We start from the raw sequence: 21,854 nt of genomic DNA, 5'->3' as shown, positions 1-21,854 counted from the left end.
AACTGTAATCCGTGGCCCTTTTAGTTGTACCTACCTTTCTTGGACTATGGGGATATGTAGGTGAATGTATTCATTGTTGTCCTGGATAGTAAGTAATTAGTAAGTCAAAATTGTGTGGTCAAAAGTATGACTTTTTTGACTTGTCCATATTAATTGGTTTCGAGCTTCTACTATAGCTACATTTACAAGGCTTTGGCAAAAAAAAGAAGAGTAGATTACATTATAATAATATTATGTATTGTAGATAAAAAACGAATCAAGTTTTCACTGGTGTAGGTAGGTGTACATTGTTTTTTTTAAGATTCAAAACACAAAAAGGAATATCAAAAAGTTAAATTAACTTATGGTCAAACTTGAACCCATATCGTTAGTTTTAATCAAATACTTAAGTTAAAGTTATTAACATAATTAATCCATTATTGATAATATTTTTAATTATTAAACTATCTGAAATTCTCGCATGTCCAACAGTACTCGTCGGCAGTAAAACAGTTGCATTTACGTCACAGTTGCGTAACGAACAAAAGCAATTAAAAAGTTCAATAGCATCACTGTAAAGTTCGCAATCAATTTGAATCGTTTAAAGCTTTTACTGTGCTTTTACTTTCGACGGTTCGCGAACTGGCGCGGAACCCTTTGTCTTTATGTGGGTTAATATGTAAGTAAACTAGGTTTAACTTCATTAATTCATTGTATTTTTTTACAATTTCAAAAATATTTTAATTACATTAGTTAAAGTAATTATAATAGCATTATTCGTCACTTTCGTTTTCGTAGGGAAATCGTTAGTTTGTTCAAAAGTGGAAACATTTTTACCTGTTATCATGAAACCAAGACCAAAGTAGGGCATACAATGAACCTTTTTGTTCCTATTATTTCTAAACTAAGCCTCACTAGATTTATAAATGAATAAATGAACTAAATGACGCCCGCAACTCTGTTGTGTCAAAATTCGTTTATCGGGCCAAAGCCGTACGTTTTCCGGGATAAAAAGTATCCAATGTCTTTTCCCGGGACTCAAAGTATCCCTAGGCCAAATATCAGCAAAATTGGTTTAGCGGTTTGGGCGTGAATAGGTAACATACAGACAAACACACTGTCGCATTTATATACATGGGTTAGATAAACTTTTATGAATGAATGTTAGAATGAATAAATTGAATGAAGCCCATTCAGAGGATGGACGTTACCGACGTTTACACGCTTGATTGATAGGTTAAAGGCTGCCGAGCGCAAATTAAAAACCCATACAAATGGCAAAGACATATAAAGACTATGTATAAATATAATTGGCTAATAATATTGACTATTATATTACTAGATTACCTAGGTTGCTTTAGAGCGAATGGAAAACCTTGTGGGAGGCCTTTGTTCATCAGTGGAACAATATGGGCTCTTTAAGAATTACTATCTTATATATAAAATTCTCGTGTCACTATGTTGGTCCGCGTACTACTCCGAAACGGCTTTACCGATTTTAAGCAAATTTTATATGCATATTCAGTGGGTCTGAGAATCGGCTACTGGGCACTTTTTATATTGATAAGTGCATATTTTGTTGAATAAATAATAGTAAATTATTACAACTCGAGACTGACGGCGACCATTGTTTGTGCGACGGGATAGCAATGGACGTTGCCATGGTGACATACTTATTTAGTCACTTCAATAAAAATACTTTAATGGCAAAGAAACGTTTGCCGGGACAGCTAGTAATATCTATAATTTAATATAATTGCTCGAAACTATCTGTTGTGTCGTCTAAATTACGTTTCCTTAATAATATTATGAAATAAACGTTAACATTTCCAAAGCCCTTACTGTATATTTCATTCTAAGCAACATTGTCAAAATAAAGTCGATATAATCAGGCGGTATGACCGAAACCTTCAAAAATCGACAGATTTCGCTGCAGTAGTCAAATACCTTGGGTTATGTGGTCGCTGCAAATACCAAACAATCTAGCTTTTCATAATAATATTTTACCCAGAATCGAACTAACGTCTTTGCAGTTTGCACAAGCGATACCACTGCACCACAGATAATATTATACACTATGTTGTCTAAATGTGTTGTGATTAACATTATAATTTGTGCCGCAGCTAAATCTGGAGCCTGTTACTATTTAGGTCTCAGTCTAATCAACATCAAAGACCTAGGTCTAACATTCTAGACAAGTTCAGTAATTGTTACTCGTGATACCTACATAGATACAATAAATTGGCTGCATTCAACTGTTTGAATGCAAATATTCTATTTTAATTGATTTATTACGAATTATAATAATTTATACGATGTATTCTTATTGAGATGATTGATAGTTACAGCTGAACAGGTTTCTATAAATTGATGTGTTTGAACGTATGTGTCTACATAATATATTATTAGTATTAAGTATGTTATATGAACATACGTACGAGTAGAAAAGTGAAAATAGAAAATATCACGATTTCCTACATAATCAAAACATGAGCAAACACAACAACAAACAAGTAATTAATAATTATTCTTATTACTTTCGCTTATGTAGTAAAATAATTATAATCTTTAGGTGGTGGTAAAGTATACCCATTCCAGGGCTTATAAATTATAATGGTCAAGAAATTAAAAAAAGTTATATCTATCATCATCTAGAAATAGCAATAGTGTCTCGTGACTCGTCTCTCATATTATCTCGCGTAGAAAGACTTTAATAAGGAATATCGACTTATCATCATAAGTGGACCTCACCCATAGTATTGATATAAAAAATAAGTAAGTATCACAAAATTGTTACGTAACAGTAATTAAAAGTAATAATCGTGAGTAAAAAACAAGTCAATTACGGTGTAACGGTGCGCTTTAGACGTCAATTAGTTTTTTTCTATTTCTATAAAACATATTTAAATTATAAATGCATTGCTTTCCACTTCGATAAACAATGATTAAATACGAGTCTGGGCCTCACTAGTACCGGTTTTACTTTTCAAAAGAGAGTTGGTGTGATTTGGTAGAGAATATTATATTCACCAATTTTACTTAGTGGCATTTTTCTTTTTTATTATTTTAGTTTATTTAAGCAGTTATGTCTCTAATGTAAAACGCACGGTTGTAGTTGCGGGCAACCTCTAGATTCTAGAGTAAAATTTAATAATGCGTTCAAATTTATTTCAAATATTTAATTGACATTGACTGATACATTACTTGTGATACTTTACGTTTAGGCGATAATTGAATTTGCAGCAGTAATTGTTGACATGTTTTTGCGATTGACGTTAAATATTTTTGTCATCAATAACGTGTTGGAAATGATTTATCTCCGCGCCGAGACGCATTTAGTATACAGAAGAACGTGTATTATGTACGGCGACTATATCTGCACCTTGTACCGAACAAAAACTAGCAACAATTACGGGAACACGACAAAATAACGTAACAACCATTTGTTGTGCAAAACAAATTGCACATTAAGTCGAGGTATCAAAGATTATATTTCATTGAAACAAGACGTTATCAATATTGATTAAATGAGACGGCATATGGCATTCCGAGGCAGGTTTCTTTGGCGCTGCATTTTCATAGGATTGTCTGCGTTTTTCCGACACCTCGCTATCGCATGTATCGAATTCTAGAAAGCTATTTTTTATTTAATTGGCATACTTCTAGATTTTATTTATAAAATGTTAATGCACGGAAGCGGATAATTACAAGCATAACTGACAGTCTGACAGAAGACAGTCGGATTAAAAAACGGAATTATACGCGCGGTTTGCATTACAATTTCCGCAATTCACTTAGCTAATAAATCATAACGCCATGCTGCGAGGAGACGACTAACTCGGAATAATTCAATAATTAAACCTTAATGCTTAAAAAAAAACACCACGTACTTCCCAAAAAAGGAGCATAGACTAAATAAACAGTAACTCAACTTCAAGTAACGTTAAAAATTTTCAGCTACAGTACTCGAAGTTGGCCGCAAATGGAATAAAGTAGGAGCATAAATAAGAGGAGGTTTTGCGGCGAACGATCTAACGAGACGAGCTCCTAGCGGGAATTCTTAGCGGGAATTCTTGGGAAGTCGGAGTTTCTCGGAGTAGGCACGAAGTTTCAGGTGCGGTTACACTTAGCGAGATATTCAATTACACACTTGATACTCGAACTCACTTTGGATTTTACTTAATTACTCTACAGTCTACACTCTACGTACTCTGTGCTCGCTTGCTATAGAGCACTTTGACTTATTACTACAGTTCTTGGATTTCTGTACATTTCTTCAACTGTAATTGGAACTGTAGGTCTTGAGGGGACCAAGGTTGCCTTTGATGATTATTATAAATGCTTAATATATTGATACTCTAATCCATACTATAATATTGGCGTTACTATAATTTGGCGTTTGGCGTGAAAGTGAGACTGACAGACAGACAGACAGACAGAGATACTTTCGCATTTATAATATTAGTATAGATTATGTGCACACTGCACAGCTGTTTTTGAGTATTTTGATTAATAAAGGGCCGCGCTACACCGGAATGGCAGCGGCGAGGCGAGCACTTTCAGCGCTGCCATTCCGGTGTAGCGCGGCCCTAAGAGGGGTACTACTTACCAGGGTTTTAAAAAGTTTTTAAATTTGACACAAATTTTGTTGACACCGCGCGCTATAAACTAAAGTCCACGCGGACGAAGTCGCGGGCAACAGCCAGTGAGAAATAATTATAGTTTTTTTTTTTTCGTTCTTATGTAATTTTAAATTAACTTTATCATACCAACACTCTTTCGTTAGAATAGTTGAGAAAAAAACAATTTTAATTTATGTGGTGTGTCTAAGATTTATCGAAACTTCTAAGATTTATATCCCCAAGTATAATTATGTAAAAGTTTCTACTTTCTTGTTTTAAAGATAACTTATTTGGTTGCGAGTTTGCATTTCTATTTGCAATACAAACACATCCGTTATCATAACCCTGGGCTTAGAGTAACCAGGTTGTGTACAGTATTTACAGATTTTTGCATAATTCAATACATTATTATGATAATTGTAAATTCATTGCACGGTACAATTTGATTAATAACTTTAGAATTCAAATCCATAATTGTTGCAAATAGTTAATAACGAGCTAAAACGAATCCCACCAAAAACATTTTCATGTAAAAATGTTGCCAAGATGAGAACATAATATTATAGTTCGTCGTGGCAAAAAGTAGTGAGATCTCATGTAGAGCCAAGTTTCTAACCATACATACTCAGCCCTAAATCTAAAAACCTTAATTTTACACTAAAGCGCGGCAAAATATTTGATAATAATATAATGTGTCAGCCGCACGAGGAGAATCTAAAAACTCTATACATTAGTCAAAATCGGTGGCCTGGCCATTTATCATTAGTTACGGTATATTAAGTTCAAAGCCCTGACGAATAACAAAATGGCCAAGCCACCGATTTTGACTAATGTGTAGAGTTTTTAGATTCTTCTCGTGCGGCTGACACATTATAATATTATTATTATCAAATATTTTGCCGCGCTTTAGTGTAAAATTAAGGTTTTTAGATTTAGGGCTGAGTATGTAAGGTTAAAAATTTGGCTCTACATGAGATCTCACTACTTTTTGCCACGACGAACTATAATATTATGTTCTCATCTTGGCAACATTTTTACATGAAAATGTTTTTGGTGGGATTTCATTTCTTTTTGTTAGCTGGTTTACGTTGTTTTTTTTTAGTTCATTTTTTAGGGTTTCCTACCCATAGGGTGAAAACGGGACCCTATTACAGATCCATTTTTAACTTTAACCAAAGATTTGACATTTTGCATTGTAGTTAAAAATTAAAGTAATAGTTAAAGTTAGTTGGTGCAACCCAACCATAGACACTTGAAATTTTCACAAAATCCTCAATTATATATGTACTTTAATATTTCATAATAAAATTGAAATAAAATAAATAATTAAGGGGGGCCCATACAAAAACACAATTTTTTCTCCTACTTTCGCTCTATAACAGAACGGAACCCTTCGTGCGCGAGTCCGACTCGCACTTGGCCGATTTTTTTTGGGTGTATTTCTTTTAGGTTTCCGTACCCAGAGGGTAAAAACGGAACCCTATTACTAGACTTCATTGTCTGTCAGCTATCCGTCTGTCTGTCTATGTGTCTCTTGGATGTATCTCATGCATCTAGCGACGGCCGTCGTGACTTACCGACTATCATATAAATTACTAGCTGTTGCCCGCGACTTCATCCGCGTTAACATAGTATAATAACAAAGATGGATAGTTTTCTCCTTTTTATTTTTGTGGTTCCTTATACAAAGGGTAAAAACGGTATTTAAGCAAACGTCAAACGCAAACGTCAATAAAATTTCATGTTTCTAACTCAAGAAATGACGGACTTTCATTCAAACTTTCAACTCCAATTCCACCCCCTTGGGGGTAGAATTTCTATAAACGCTTAAATACCTATCCATTCATTTTTAATCAGCAGTCCAAAAATAAACTTTCATGTTTCTAACTTAAGAAATGACGGACTTTCATTTAAACTTTCAACCCCTATTTTACCCCCTTGGGGGTAGAATTTTCAGAAACGCTTAAACACGTATCTAATCATTTTTAATCAGTAACCCAAACATAAAATTTCATGTTTCTAACTCAAGAAATAACGGAGTTTCATTCAAACTTTCAACCCCAATTTCACCCCTTGGGGGTAAAATTTCCAAAAACGCTTAAATACGTATCCATACATTTTTAATCAGTAACCCAAAAATAAAGTTTCATGTTTCTAACTCAAGAAATGACGGACTTTCTTACTTAGTGGGTGTCTACTTAATAAAACAACCCTACTCACCAAATTTCGTGGCTGTAACTTTTACAGTTTTTGCTCAGCGAAGATGATCAGTCAGTCAGTCAGTCAGGACATGTAATTTTATAAGTATAGATAAACTTTCACCTTATTTTTAAGTTTGCGTACCCAAGAAGTAAAAATGGGACCCTATTACTGAGACTTCGATGTCTGTCCGCTGTCCGTCTGTCCGTCGGTCTGTCTGTCATCTGTCTCTAGGATGTATCTCAAGAACGATAGAAGCTAGAGAGTTGAAATTTTCATCGATTATGTATTTCTGTTGTCGCTATAGCAATAAATACTAAAAACAAAATAAATTTAATATTTCGGGGGGCTCCCATACAACAAACGTGATTTTTGCTATTTTTTTCCTTTTGATAATAATAGATGTCGCTGCTGGTCGTCTACATCGCGATATAGCTTGCCCGAACAGTTTCATATAGTTGTTAATGCACTCTAATCGACAAGAGATGTCACTGTTGGGCACCTACATCGCACTATCGATGACGCGAATATGTTTGGTATACAGTTTAACTTTCAAAGATGTGTTTTATGGTTTTTAACTAACCGTAAACGGATGTTTGCATAAAAAATATACTTTAAGACCTACTATTTATCCTAAAATTCCTAATCAATCTGTTTCAAGTTTATGTAAACTTGAAAATAGATTGATAGTTAAGTAACTAATTATTATCTGGTTAAAATTAATGAAATATTCTTATTAATTAAATATTTGAAAAGAAATGCTAAGACTACTGTCCGTCTGTCTGTCTGTCTGTCTGTCTGTCTGTCTGTCTCCAGTCTGTAACTCAAGAACGGTAATAGCTAGAGAGTTGAAATTTTCACAGATTATGTATATCTGTTGCCGCTGTAACAACAAATACTAAAAACAAAATAAAATAAATATTTAAAATGGGCTCCCATACAACTAACGTGATTTCGCCTTTTTTGCTCTATATCAATAATGGCAACAGGTAGGTACTTGAATTTTTCTCAAAGTCCTTAGTTATATGTTTACTTTCATATTTAATAATAATATTAAAATAAAATAAAAAATTAAGGGGGGCTCCCATACAAAAAACACAAATTTTTGCCTAATTTTGCTCTATAATGGTACTGATATAGGTTAAGTTGGGTTTGATAATTTTTTTGTTGTTTCAGTGCTAATATTATGTTACATACCAAATTTCAGCTTTCTAAAACTTCAGGAAGTACCCTAACAGTTTTGATGATCGGTGGGTTTTTGGACACCTATAAAATCTAAAGTATAATAGCTACGATATTGAAACTTTGCGCATTTAATAAATATACTCATGTCATTATATTTTCAAAATTTCAACTATCTAGCATTATTCAAACCAAAGTTACGAAGGTTCAAAAATACGACGAAACGTTTCGAGAAAAGGTAGGTAGTGCCCTTGCGCGCTTCGCTCGGCTCATCTTGGCGGGGCACTCCCGTGCCCCCAGATTAAAAGACTTTCAAAGCATAGACCTGCGAACTTAGAAGTTAGAACCTGTCGTGAATCATCAATGTATTATGTACATCAATTTACTTGAACTTATACTTATTGTCCTCAAAAAACATACATTCGCACAAGTTCTTGTAACGAAAAAATGTAAGGTTCTAACTAAGTTTTCCGAACTAAGTTTTGTACAACAATTTCAATATTTGTCAGGTGCTTTTACGCTATAGTGCGAACTATCGCTGAATTTCGTTACACATTACCTATTCTAAAGTTCGACAAAAGGATTAAAAGTGGTATCCTTCTCCAAGGCGAGTCGTTTGGAGGTTACTGGGCTGCTGGGACCGGTTTGTCACATGGCCTCCACGTGCGCGTATAGGTACAAACGGTAAATGCACTAACTAATCTTTGAAAGGTTAAGTTAAGTTCATTTAATGCCGAACTCAGAGGCATTTAATGACAAATTTAACTTAATGACGATTTTGACATAATAGAATTATTAAATTAAAGTCAATAAATCATGTATTTAAGTTAAGTTTAAGCCGAGGTTAGTCTTTTGGACGCTTTTCATGACTAAAGAATATTTTTTTCAATTACAATGTGTTGAATTGCTTAGCATAATAATTATGACGTGTAAAAAGTAGATTGAATTTCGAAAAAACAAAATACGTGAAAACTAAATCACTGTGTTATGTGTATTTACTGCAGGTGTTATTTTTAAGTATTGAGTAAATTAAAAGTGTCATAAGTTAGTAAAGTATTATATTATTTTTGTATATTTTGCGTTCTTTTTTAACAGCTTTTATGTATGACTACTAAATATAATTACATAAAAGGTATTTGTGCTATCAGAAGTTGTGGGAGTGAGGAGGCACGCACGCGGCTCCCCACAAACTTATCAAATTATTCAACTGAACGCGACTCTTGAGTAATTTTGAAATATTACAATTTCCGAGGCGCACCGCCGCACCAGCGACCACCGAACTTTTCTGTGCATAAATAATGAGGATTTTGACATTTAAACCCAAAAAAAGTAATTGAAATTGAAGATTTTTTGAAAAATGAAACCATAGAGCTACATAAAAAAAGGAGAGTAATTATAACAACTCCAACTCTGTTACATACATGGCTGGTAGGCACCGTAAATCGTAAATCGTAATGCAAACTTGTATAAATTGTACCCAATTCCATTGTTATCAATTAATGCTCTTTTACAAGAAATTGATACACATTTGCATATTATTCTTATTTTAACTAATTTTCGAAAAAAAATATATTGCTGAAATAATATTTGGATAACTTTTTTCGGTTCTATTTCTAGCTTTTGTTAGACAAGTAGCAAACGAATACAATATAATTAGAAACAATAGTAATGCAAATATTATTCAAAACGGGAGCTCCAAAAATAATGAAACAATAGATTTAATGTAAGCACTGCGACTAAAACACTTTGAATAACAGTATTTTTGGAAACGGATAAAAAACTGCGTTTTTGGATAGAAAACACATGCTGTTCTCTATTGTGGAGCTCAACAACGATGCAAATAAGAGTAACAGTTATGTTTATGATTCCCTGAAAGCTCCGTTACGACATAAATCTTCAAACAAAACATTGATAAACAAAAGATTGCGCAATTGACGACTTTTCTACCCACCTGTCCAGGTAAGAGATTATTATGGTAATGTCGCGAACAATGTGCAAGTATTTTAAATGTGGTCAAAGACGTTACTCACATTGTCACCTTGCGGTTATTTATTGCTCTATTTTGTGGCAAACAAAAGTCTATTTCCGTGTTTTATCAAATGGCACTAATTTACCGTCTAAAAACTCGAAATGCACAAAAGGGCGAATTTTTTAAAATTTCTTGGAATTGATAAAATTTTAAAATATTGTACGTGTTTTAATACTTTGGTTTTATTAAATAAGCTTTTAGGAAGTTATGCGTTAATACGTCTTGTTTTGTGTGGTATGTTTTTATTAATTAATGTACTTAATTTATAAATAAAAATATAGACAAGATATTTTGTGGACATAGCATGTTATTAAATTTAATTACCAATTTTTTTAATTATAATATTTTCTCCACGTCTACTGCAAGCAACCCCTTAGTAATTGGTCTAAAGTTTTAAGCAATCTTGTTTTAAACACAAGTGCTTTCTGAAACTATAAAACTACATTTAAATAATGCAAGTTACAAACATAAAAATCTGCTTAACGTTGTAAGTTAAGTCGTATTAATTACTACTTTTTCTATTTAGTTATCGTTTAGAAAGAAAACTCTATGTAGAGGCATTGAAATACTTATTTACTTTATGTCTGGACTTTAAAGAAAAGTCTACATAGAACAAAGAATTATAAGAAAACTAGCTGTCCCGGTGAACTTCGTGTCACTTTAAAGTTTATAACCTTCCCTGGATTTCTACGAATATTTTAAGACTAAAATCAGCCCAATCCGTTCAGCCGTTTTCAAGTTTTAGCGCGACTAACACATTTGGAAATCCATTTTTATATATAAGAAATAATATAGATTATTTTATCTGTTAACCACATTTTTATTTCAAAAGGCAAATAAGGCAAAATTTGCTATTCGAGATACCTTAGAGCCTTAAGAACCTATGTGCAGGTACAGTCACAACCAGTTCTAATTAAACAATTAAAATTAATAAGCATTTGAGTATCACAATTGAATTATGAAGTATTTGTACGCAAAACGCGAGCAGATGTAATGGGCTCATGATGGGCAATAGAGTTTATGGGCTTTTTATTGACATTAATGTTCTTGTGAGACGGCCGTTCGCGCCCGCCTCCTTCATTATCGACGCAGAGGTCGCGCGGACTTTAAATTGTAGATAAAAAGGTGGGCTTGAGTCGTTGACACCGCCACTTTCTTCTGCTTTATTTATGACTCGAAGTGCCGTTTATGACTTTTACTGGTGTAATCGAAAGCTTTTGTTGCTATTATAAAATTACTTATATAGTTTCAGAGGGTCTTTGACGGGAGCTTGTCGATGCGTTAGTGCTTTTGATTGGATAGTGTCAAAAGGCAAATAATCATCAACTCTATTGAATAGATAGGGCGACTAACGCCAAAAATCAAACATCGTCCTTCTCTCTTCACACTCTCGTCCGTCTTTCATATGCCAGGTGAAAAAGAACGACGCGGATTCATCGCCAAATTAGTTTTTTCTCAATAACTCGATCTCGAACTCGATATACAACATTTTAAAAATCCGCTAGGTCGATCTCTCAATGATAGAATTTTATACAATGTGTTAAAATATTAACTTAGTTTAATGCACGGTTATGGCAATAAATGAAAAATTCGTGAAAATTAGATGCATTTTTGTGATTTTTTTCTAGCGATAAAATTTTAAGATATCATGTTTTTGCTCAGATCGAATTCTCAGAAATATAATGTAGTATCTAATTTTGGAATATGAAACAATTCGGGGCTTATTTTCAAGTATAAAAATGAATTATAAAATCGACACTTTAGGGTTAGTCGCCCCCAGAAAACAGGAATTAACAAATTGCAGCTATAGCTGGTGTCCGAATTCTGAGGTCTATTTGACTAATGTTTATCTGTTCTCCAAAGCTTTTGACTGGATTGTTCAATATCTTAACTTATCATCAATGCTGTTGAATATTTTGTCTCATGTCAAATATCAGAAACCAGGCATTTAGCTACTAAGTCTAGTTCATGCTAGAAGTAAATACTTATGCCGGAAAAAATTCTTCGACTTCCATTGTAAAGTGCGCTGAGATTTTTGAAATCCAACGCCGACCGGAATGAAAATTGCAGTAAAACTCGCAGAGGAAATACCTAGTTTATATAAATTTAAAAAGATAATGATGTTGTAAGCAAGAGGGCCGGTGTAAATTCAAACAAAGGCTTATTTATTACCTATACAATAAAATAAAAATTTTTTTTATTATTAAATAAATATACTATTAATTTAAATTATGTGGATGCTAAAAGGTGGTTTGCGGTCTCGCCTACGGAAAGACATTTTACGTTGTGTTGCCGGACCGATGAGCTGGTCGGTTTGCCACTCCACATATACTACTAGTATTTGCCCAATATATTTTGACATGGGAGAACCATGCTTCGGCATGAATGGGCCGGCTCGACCGAACAAATACCACGGGCTCACAGAAAACCGGCGTGAAACAGCGCTTGCGCTGTGTTTCGCCGAGTGAGTGAGTTTATCGGAGGCCCAATCCCCTACCCTTTTCCCTTCCCTACCCTCTCCTATTTCCTTCCCTACCCTCCCCTATTCCCTTCCCTACCCTCTCCTATTCCCTTCCCTATCCTTCCCTGTTACCCTGCGAGTGTCCATGGGCGATGGAAGTTGCTTTCCATCAGGTGACCCGTGTGCTCGTTTGCCCCCTTATTTCATAAAAACAAATCCTACAGTAGAATAACTCAGCTTTTATGTACTTGAATTTGAACTCAACGCAAAATATACAACAATTCACCCTTTAGTTATTTCAAATTGTGTCATTTTTGTGTCCGGTGTGTGTCCTGAAATTCTAACACAACACAGAGACGATTTCTACGCGCGTGCGAGGTAATCCTGCTTTGTTTTTCTTTAAAATAATGTAAAATAAAGCTACTGTGCGCGTGCGCCTGATTCTGACGGTCCAGTATACTGTTTATTGTATATTTATGTGCTATATGCATCGAAATACTATTATTTGGAAGAGTAACTGCGTCAAAAATTGGTTCCAGGCAATGCAAAGGCGTACCTTTATTTGGGAGTCATACTGAGGTCGGTCCTTTTTGTTTCTGTAGCTTCGTATCCACGCCACCAACTGGAGCCACATTTGAACCAATGTACGAGAACTCTCGTTGGACCGTTGTGTACTGTATTGTATTTCGATGGCTATTTATTCCACTGAGGGCTGAGGTTCGGTCACTTTTGAAGTGATCGCAATTTGTCTCCGCGACGTATTCCGAGTAGATATGATCGTACATTCCCCAACACATGTCGGGTTTTTGCCCCACCCCGGGTGGGTCCACCTGATGCGGCAAAGCAATTTTTTGCAGAAATTAAAAATTCGATCGCGCATAAACCGCACGTGATCGCAATGCCAACGCGCGGTATTTATAGATCTTATTGACTGATGGAAGTGCGCATAAATGTATTAATATCGCATACTTACTAGCAATAACAATTATAGATGACAAACTATGTCATAGTTACTCAAATTTTATCACCTCATTTGATTAAGTTGTAATCAATAATAATTACATTTCAGTAATTGACACAAATATTCTAAGTTCCAATTGATGCTTGCAATTAATCAAGAAAAAATTAAATGAAATTATAGCTTTTACTTATAGTGACTAAGGGTTCCTGAGTTTTTTGGCAGGTGTTTATGTTTTCTAGCACTTTTGATTGGCTCACATCAACAACGCTATTGAAAAGATAAACTTCTATCTTACAGCACAGAAGTTGAGATTGAAAGTAGCTAGACAAACTGTTAAAACGAAACATGCATTTTTTATGTTTTTATCGACCTCTATCTGATTTGTTTAATTTTGTAAGTCAATAAAATTAACGCATTAATTTCCAGCTATTAAACTTTTATCTCTATCTAAGCCTAATTGTTTCCGATATTATACGACCGCTAAAAACATTTGGCGCTTCTGAATATCATTGAATAAACGGTCAATAAATAAACATGAGTTTTAATCAAATTCAGTAGGCAGATGCACCGAACGAATACGGGAATAACGAGTCGCCACTTGCGCCCGCGCAGTGTAAAAACGCAGGAATTGTTGGAATCACTCATTAACTTATTAAGATGATAATTTATTACTTTTTTAAAACAATTTCACGATACTTTTTGCTTTTAGGGTCCGGTATTGAATAAAAGTTATTGGAAATTATTAGACAATCGCTATACATCAACCAATTTTGACAATGTTAATCTAAGTTTAATTTCAACAACTGATTTACAGTTTTTGTTTTTTCCACTTGCGTCATGCATTTAATTTTAGATAGAAAAGAACAATGGCTGCAGCTACATTGTCTCGCCGTCAGCCGTCTCGGTGTCCGGGAGAAGTATTTTCACACTTTTTTGCGTCTAATCAATATTACGCGTGCATGCAATTATCAAGGTGAGAAAGATCGTGCCGCTATAATTGATTTATTTTTAGATTAATAAATTCTATAACAAGTATTTCTTAGTCATGTTGCCCCTGATAAGTAATCATTAATAAAATACCTCATATATTATATCGAAGGTTTTTTTAAACTGTGTCTTGCTGCCCACCAAACGTTGCTTTGACTTAAAAAATTATGTAGGTATGTAAAATACATATTTTAGACCTTCTTTTTAAATAGCTACATAATTTATGTATGTACATATTTGTAATAAAAAATCACATTAAGTAAGTATAGGGACAGATAGTAGAAAGGTAATTAAGACTTTGTAGAGATGATATTAATATTACAATTTTTGGGTCGAAGTTCCTTATCGCGCGTTCGGAGTAAAGAAGGCTAGACAGAACGATATTTGACATTGACACTTTTTTATTAGTACCTGGCACCTGCATGGTAGGGGCAGAGGGCGTTGATAGTATTCCTGTGCGTCAACTTGATGGCGTTTTTTTAGAATAAACAGCGACGCGTTTTTAGTATTCCTGGGCATCAATAGATGGTGATTTTTTTTAATGTATATTGTATACCTACAGGTTTTTTGAACATAATATGAAATAATTTCGTTCCATTCGGGTGTCCCTTGACACCTCTCAAGTTTTTTTTTCTATTACTGTGTACTTAAACTAAAGTTGCAAAATTAAGTTTACCCAGCACAATAAATTATTCAATATAATATTATTATTTATACCTATTACCTGTTTGAAAGCATACTCAATTGAGATCAAACAAACGCTTTGAAACTATTTTTATATGTAGAGCAGTGTGGGGTCTAAGTGGAATGAACCAATCAATGGGTTAATAGCCCGTAATGCATTTAACTCTAAATACCAGGCAATTCAAGATATTAAGTATGCCGATAACATGATATACGCTTTTTATACATTAAAGAATAATAACTTAGGCATGTAACACAGGGACAAGTTCTACGCGACATTATATTGCATCGTTTTGCTACATACAATTATAAAACCACATTGTGTATGCCCCCGATTTGATAGGTTGGGTGCAATACTATAAGTTAATTATTATTGAAGTAAAAAAATTACGGCGCTTTTTGGAATGAGTGAGATTTCGAAAACTCAGGTCAGGTCACGTGATTTGATCGAAAAGTAGTAAGATGGAAACAAAATAGCGCTGCTTAGGAGATGATAGTATCCTATTCTCTACCACGCTCCTGCTCTGTCGTGCATTATTTCCATCCGTGAGAAGACAGCAACACTGCTTGTCATACAGTAAACTTTACAAGTCACTAACTTTTATTTACAAGTAACACTCACAATCTTTAAAAGTAAATTTCAATAATTATATATTTTAATATTCTATTAATAGAGGATAATTGTTTACTGGTTTGCTTGTAAGGGGTAATATTTTATCCCTCAATGAAAAGCAATTGTCATTGAAAGTTTTTGTTGAAAATAACTGACGAGTGACGTCAATCAATTAAGTATAATTCCTTAATAACTTCGATGAAAGATATCTATGAAATAATTAGGAATTTAACAGTTAAGGAAGGATCTAGATTTAAGTACTTATCCTTAATCTATCTAGAATAATTAGATTATGTTGAGCTAGCAGATTATACAGGTGTAACATAACAAAGTGCACTTTAGGGTGTGTATGTGTCCCTTGAATAGAGTTCACTGTGAAAGTAGCAGCACTGAAATGAAAGATTTCTCATACAAACATAGAAGTCAGAAAGTAGCGTTTACAGGTCTGTTACTTTCACAGTGAACTCTATTATATTCATTATAAGGGGCACATAATATTAAACACCCTAAAGTACTTACTGTCTTTTTTATTACAGCCTGTTTTTTTTATTTAATTTGATATTACTGTAAATCATTAATAAATATAAAAAGATCGGCCAGGTGCGAGTCGGACTAGCGCACGAAGGGTTCCGTACCGATACAGAGCTAAAAAAGGCTCAAAATTGTGTTTTTTGTATGGGAGCCCCCTTATAATTTTCATTTTATTTTAATATTATTATTTAATATTAAAGTACACATATAACATAAGAATAATACCTCTTGTCATTATTGATATAGAGCAAAAAAGGCCGAAAAAATCACGTTAAATTAAGCCACCCTTAAATATTAATTTTATATTGTTTTCAGTATTTGTTGTTGTAGCGGCAACATATATGCACAATCTGTGAAAATTTTAGAAGTCTAGCTACATCGGTTCTTGAGATACAGCCTGGAGACAGACAACGAAGTCTTAGTAATAGGGTCCCGTTTTTACCCTTAGGGTACGGAACCCTAAAAAAATCACAGCCATACATAGAAATTCATAGCTGAATTCTATTTTAAGTAGGCTAACACTTAATAATATTAACTAATCAGATTAAACAGACATTTTGCCGACATTCATTGATGAATGCAGTCAAAACTAATAACTTAAAAATAGGACAAGTCTGATTTTAATAATTCTGCAATTAAAATCTAACCTTTTCTGCGATGCTTGTTAATCAAGCTGAGTCACTGAATAATGTACGGAGATTGAGATCTAAAGGAGGTGATTTGAAGTAAGACAAATATGGCGTTGCGCCCGTCCAGCATATCAAATGCACCATTGCGTACGCGCAGGGTCGGATCGTTTTTGAATCGTTCGATCCGACATCGGTAGCGATATCGTTTGTATGAAAAAATATGTTAAGCTGTATACAAAATTGGTCATCGGATCAGGCATATTTGATATGTTTTACTTGCTTTGATATCGCATCAGACAGTGTTGCAATTTTCACACTTTAAAGTCGTTTATTTTTTTTTAATTGAATGCTTCGAAAGGCAATTTATTTGCGTTCGATCGTTTAGAATTTAGATTATAATAATATATTGTTTTTTGGAAAGAAAATCGTTTTCGATAATCGTCAACGATACTATACTTACTCAAAACTTAGTGTTTTGAGATACAACAAACAAGAAATAGTCAATCACATAATTTTTTAGAATAACTTTTAGTTAATATTAGTTATATTTGCAACAATATTTTGAATAATATCCTTTACATTAAAATTTAATTAAAATGCCAATAAATTTTAAACTTCAACTCAGTACAGATAAGGAACACTGAAAAATAAGAAAAACACAAAAAAATACAAATTTAATTTAACTCTTACTTAAAAACATCTCTTCAAGTATATTCCATCAAAATTTATTTACTTGAGAAAATAAAAATGAAATATTTTATAATTTTAGGACTTATAATAGGGGAGAGGAGGGTGCTATTCGTGCACTAGTCACTCGAGTGTCATGGAGACCGAGTAGGTTTTTTACACTAGGTAAAACTGATAAAAAAATAATAAGAGCGTTTTTTATTTTAGCGGTGGGTTCAGGAACTGCAGCCATTTTAAAGTTTTGAAAAAGAAAATAATATATTCAGAAAATTGCTTATTTAGGTAAATTATAGGTATATTTTAGACAACAAGGACTAAATCATTTAGTTAAGTGCAAAATAAAATATCTGCGAAGCTTAGTTACTTAGGAAAATATTAAGCTTTACTTTTTATATTTTAAAATCTAACCCTACAGGCTTACCTAACCTTTGAATCGTCAGTGCTTTATATGAAAGCTTCTTTGGGGTATACTAAACATCCTCTATCTTAATCTGACAAATTCGATGACATTTCAATATTAAAAAATATATTTTTTTAACCCACCACGTGAGAAATCAGATTTCTATACCATGATAACTAGACACATGTCGGAAGCCTATGTACAAGCTTAACCTGACACGCACGAGCTAGTCCCGAAATCCCCTCTTCCCCTCCCCAACTATAGAATTCTAGATACTTAATATTATGTTTTCAAAGTATCAAAGGAGTGTGTTCCTCTGTACCTTATAATATATTATGACTCTAAGGGCCTGTTTCTGCACTTCCTGACAACTGCTGGATAGGCTACCCACCACTTAACTTGACAGATACTGTGTGAAAAATCTGTAAAAAAAGTTGTGGATAGCCTATCCGGCACTTTATCAGGTAGTGGTGAAACAGGCACTAAATGTTAAAAGTAATCAATAGCATTTAAATTGCATTTTTATATTTGAACTCCTTGCATAAAATGACTTTATTATATAAATACTAGAATTACAATTAAGAATATCGCATGTAGTAGTAATTTTTATTGAAAAAATAATCCCACAAATAACAATGAATAAGTACATAGGAATGATCTACGAATGTCAGAGTAATTATTGTTAGTTTAGATTGAGCAATTATAGGCACCCAACATAATACGGGTGATTATTATTATTATATATTACCTAAAGGTACTACCTATATTTAATACCAACAAGGAAAAAGTGGTCAAACTTAGATCTTGTATCCACAAACTGAGCAATTTTTAGGTAATTTTATGAGACCCTCAAGATAAACAATTTTGATCTAAGTAATAAAAACTCCCATTGGTGGTTATTAATTAAAACGAAAATTAATATTATGTAACATTTCGCCTACTTTTAAAAATAATTAATAAAACTACTAACAAGTAACAACATTTATGTCAAGACGAGATTACTTTATACGTGGGAGAGCCATGCTTCGGCACGAATGGGCCGGCTCGACCGGAGAAATACCACGTTCTCACAGAAAACCGGCGTGAAACAGCGCTTGCGCTGTGTTTCGCCGAGTGAGTGAGTTTACCGGAGGCCCAATCCCCTACCCTATTCCCTTCCCTATCCTCCCCTATTCCCTTCCCTTCCCATCTCTACCCTCCCCTATTACCCTATTCCCTCTTAAAAGGCCGGCAACGCACCTGCAGCTCTTGTGATGCTGCGAGTGTCCATGGGCGACGGAAGTTGCTTTCCATCAGGTGACCCGTTTGCTCGTTTGCCCCCTTATTACATTAAAAAAAAAAAAAATACTGTTTGGTACCTACTGTCAAGCGATTATTAATATTAAATCTTCCATAAACCAAGGTTCTCAGTCTACACAATTTAACTAACTACATAGATTATTTTTTTATGCAAGCAAGACATAGCTGATATCATGCTATAGTTTAGCTAGGTACTAAATAACTGTTATACTACAGAAAAGGAATGGACTCTGGATCTTAAAAAAATCCAATACTTTTTAAATAATCCCATTTGAATCCAATGAAAGGATTATGATTTATGATGTATAATGTCACAGTATAGCAATATGTATTGCTATACTGTGATAATGTAGAGTTAGGTAGATTAAGATTATGATGTATAATGTAGAGTTAGATACTATAGATTACAACAACAAAGAACTGAGAATATTGACAAATATGGCTTATATATAAGATTTAATAAGTTTTTGTCAGTCATCAGTATAATATACAAAACAATATTCTCCTCTAAGCATAATTTGAGATTTAAATAACTAGTTAGACAGTAGAGATATAAAATATCTAGTTAATATTACACCACGGATCAAAAATGGATCAAAAAGATCAAATACAACTTAATACTTATGCTCTACCATCAAATAATATCCGAAAATTGATGTAACAAAGAGTCCATAAACGATGATCATAAAATCTCTTCACTCCATACGCCACTTCTACAAGGAAAATTGTGCTCTATAAACTTGTTAATATGGACGAAATTTGGATTTGTATTCTTAGCATACAATATTGCCGAACATTTCTACTATGGTGATAGATTATGATACAATTTTAACTACACTATGGCGTAAATTGCCAAGTAAATATAATAATTATTATTAAGTATAAGAACTGTACTATAAAGTAATCTTTTAATTTTAATAATAATAATAATAAATATATAAATCGGTTAAACGATTTTCATGAAATTTAGTATATATAGGCGATAAATCGATCTAGCTAGGAATCATTTTTAGAAAATGTCATTTTATTCGTATTTTATCGAATACCGAGCAAAGCTCGGTCAAATAGTTAGTTTTATTTTAAAGAAATAGTATTGTATCTTTAATTATTAATATACTGGTATTGAAGTGTAAATTATTTTATTGATAATGCAGCAATTCTGTGTATGAGTTACCTACCTATTTTAATTAGATTAAAAATTTATTTAATTAGGGCCCTTAGTAACAGTAATAAAAACAACGCAGAGTAGATAAGTTTCAGTAATATTTATAATTTAATTTTAATATCATCAGCTATCGCAATTGACAAGCAGTAACTAGTACAATATTATCATCTACATAAATTAAAAGATATATTGAATATTGATAGTATCAGAATAAATATAATACAATTTTTTATGAATATCGCTCAATTGATACTTGACATAATAGTAACAGTTTTAAGTGGTTATAAACACTGTTACGTCTTATTTACACACACATAAAGTTCAATTTCTGACATGTTTCATAAAGAACTCCTTATGACATTTATTGTAGTATATGTAAAATTATTATTTTTACTATTAAGTATAGCGCATTTTAAACAGAGTTTGAGCAGAGTTATTTTATAAAAATTAAATTATAATTAAGCTTTACTAATTTTATAATAATTATATTTTATATGAGATCGGAGGAGAGATAAGCAGAGTTATGTGAGGTGTCTACCGCGGCTGTTTAATTTGTTAATTAGAAGATGATTTTATTACGTCGTTAATGTTGTGTCGCATTCTTTTAGTGTAATATATAATGTGTTGTTTACATAATAAACCGCCCCGGCCGTTTGTACCGCGATAATGGCGATACGACCGGTGGACAATTACGGCCGGTGCGCGCCGTTGTAGGGCTATTTATTGCCCGCGCTCCGCTATTATTTCGCACCTCCGGTCTATATATTTCATATCAAAGAAGAAAGCCCGCGCAAAAGTTTGTTTAGAAACTTACGTCGGACCCTCCGCTCCCGAGTGTATAAAGTCGGGAGTCGTAAATCGACAATAAACTCACCTTAAGCGGTTCGGCCGCCGTTCGCCGTCGGCAAACGGGGTCGCGGCATCCCGCTCAGTAAAAACTTCTTCACAAAACTCACTCAGTTTTCGTCAAAGAGTTCCGAAAGTTTCACTCGGTGGTGTCACGTGTTAGGGTTTTAGACGGCATGAGCGCAATACGTAATGTACGAGCGCACGTGGTGGTCAGGTGCGGTCGAGAGCACGTCGTGTTGTTTATGGCGCGGTGTGTTACGCAACGCGTATTCGCCGAGGCGCGCGTCAGTAGAGTGTGCCGACCGATGCTTTACGAGCGTCGCCGCGCCCCCCGCCAGGCGACGCCGCACGCCGCGGCGCCGCACTAAATCTGCGACCAACAGAAAAGGACACCACCCTCCGTTAATCCGACACCATCGACGTCCTAGACGACGTTAATCGAACCGATTAATTGAACGGTATCCAGCTCGCGATAGTATTGTAGCCGCGGTCGTCCGTGGACCGGCCGACCCGTGCAAGTGCGGTGCCGTAAGTTTCTTCGTGTATCGTTCGATGCACCAGACGTTGATAGCCGGGC

The 21,854-nt window shown here is 34.0% G+C and overlaps 1 protein-coding gene across 2 annotated transcripts in view; it reads right to left on the bottom strand.

Annotated features, from left to right (window-relative positions):
• The window catches only part of LOC121740528 (homeotic protein antennapedia-like), a 194,986-nt gene extending 173,431 nt beyond the window's left edge, over nucleotides 1-21,555 (bottom strand). For both annotated transcript variants that reach the window (XM_042133263.1, XM_042133260.1), the window contains exon 1: nucleotides 21,303-21,555. The gene's annotated coding sequence lies outside the window, so the exon portion shown is untranslated. The remainder of the gene's footprint in view (nucleotides 1-21,302) is intronic.
• Between the last annotated feature and the right edge of the window lie 299 nt (nucleotides 21,556-21,854).

This window comes from Aricia agestis, chromosome 3 (genome assembly GCF_905147365.1).
Source record: "Aricia agestis chromosome 3, ilAriAges1.1, whole genome shotgun sequence".
In the NCBI taxonomy this organism is placed as follows: Eukaryota; Metazoa; Arthropoda; class Insecta; order Lepidoptera; family Lycaenidae; genus Aricia; species Aricia agestis.
The sequence above is the reverse complement of the archived record's forward strand: the minus strand, read 5'-3'. Positions and strand labels throughout refer to the sequence as shown.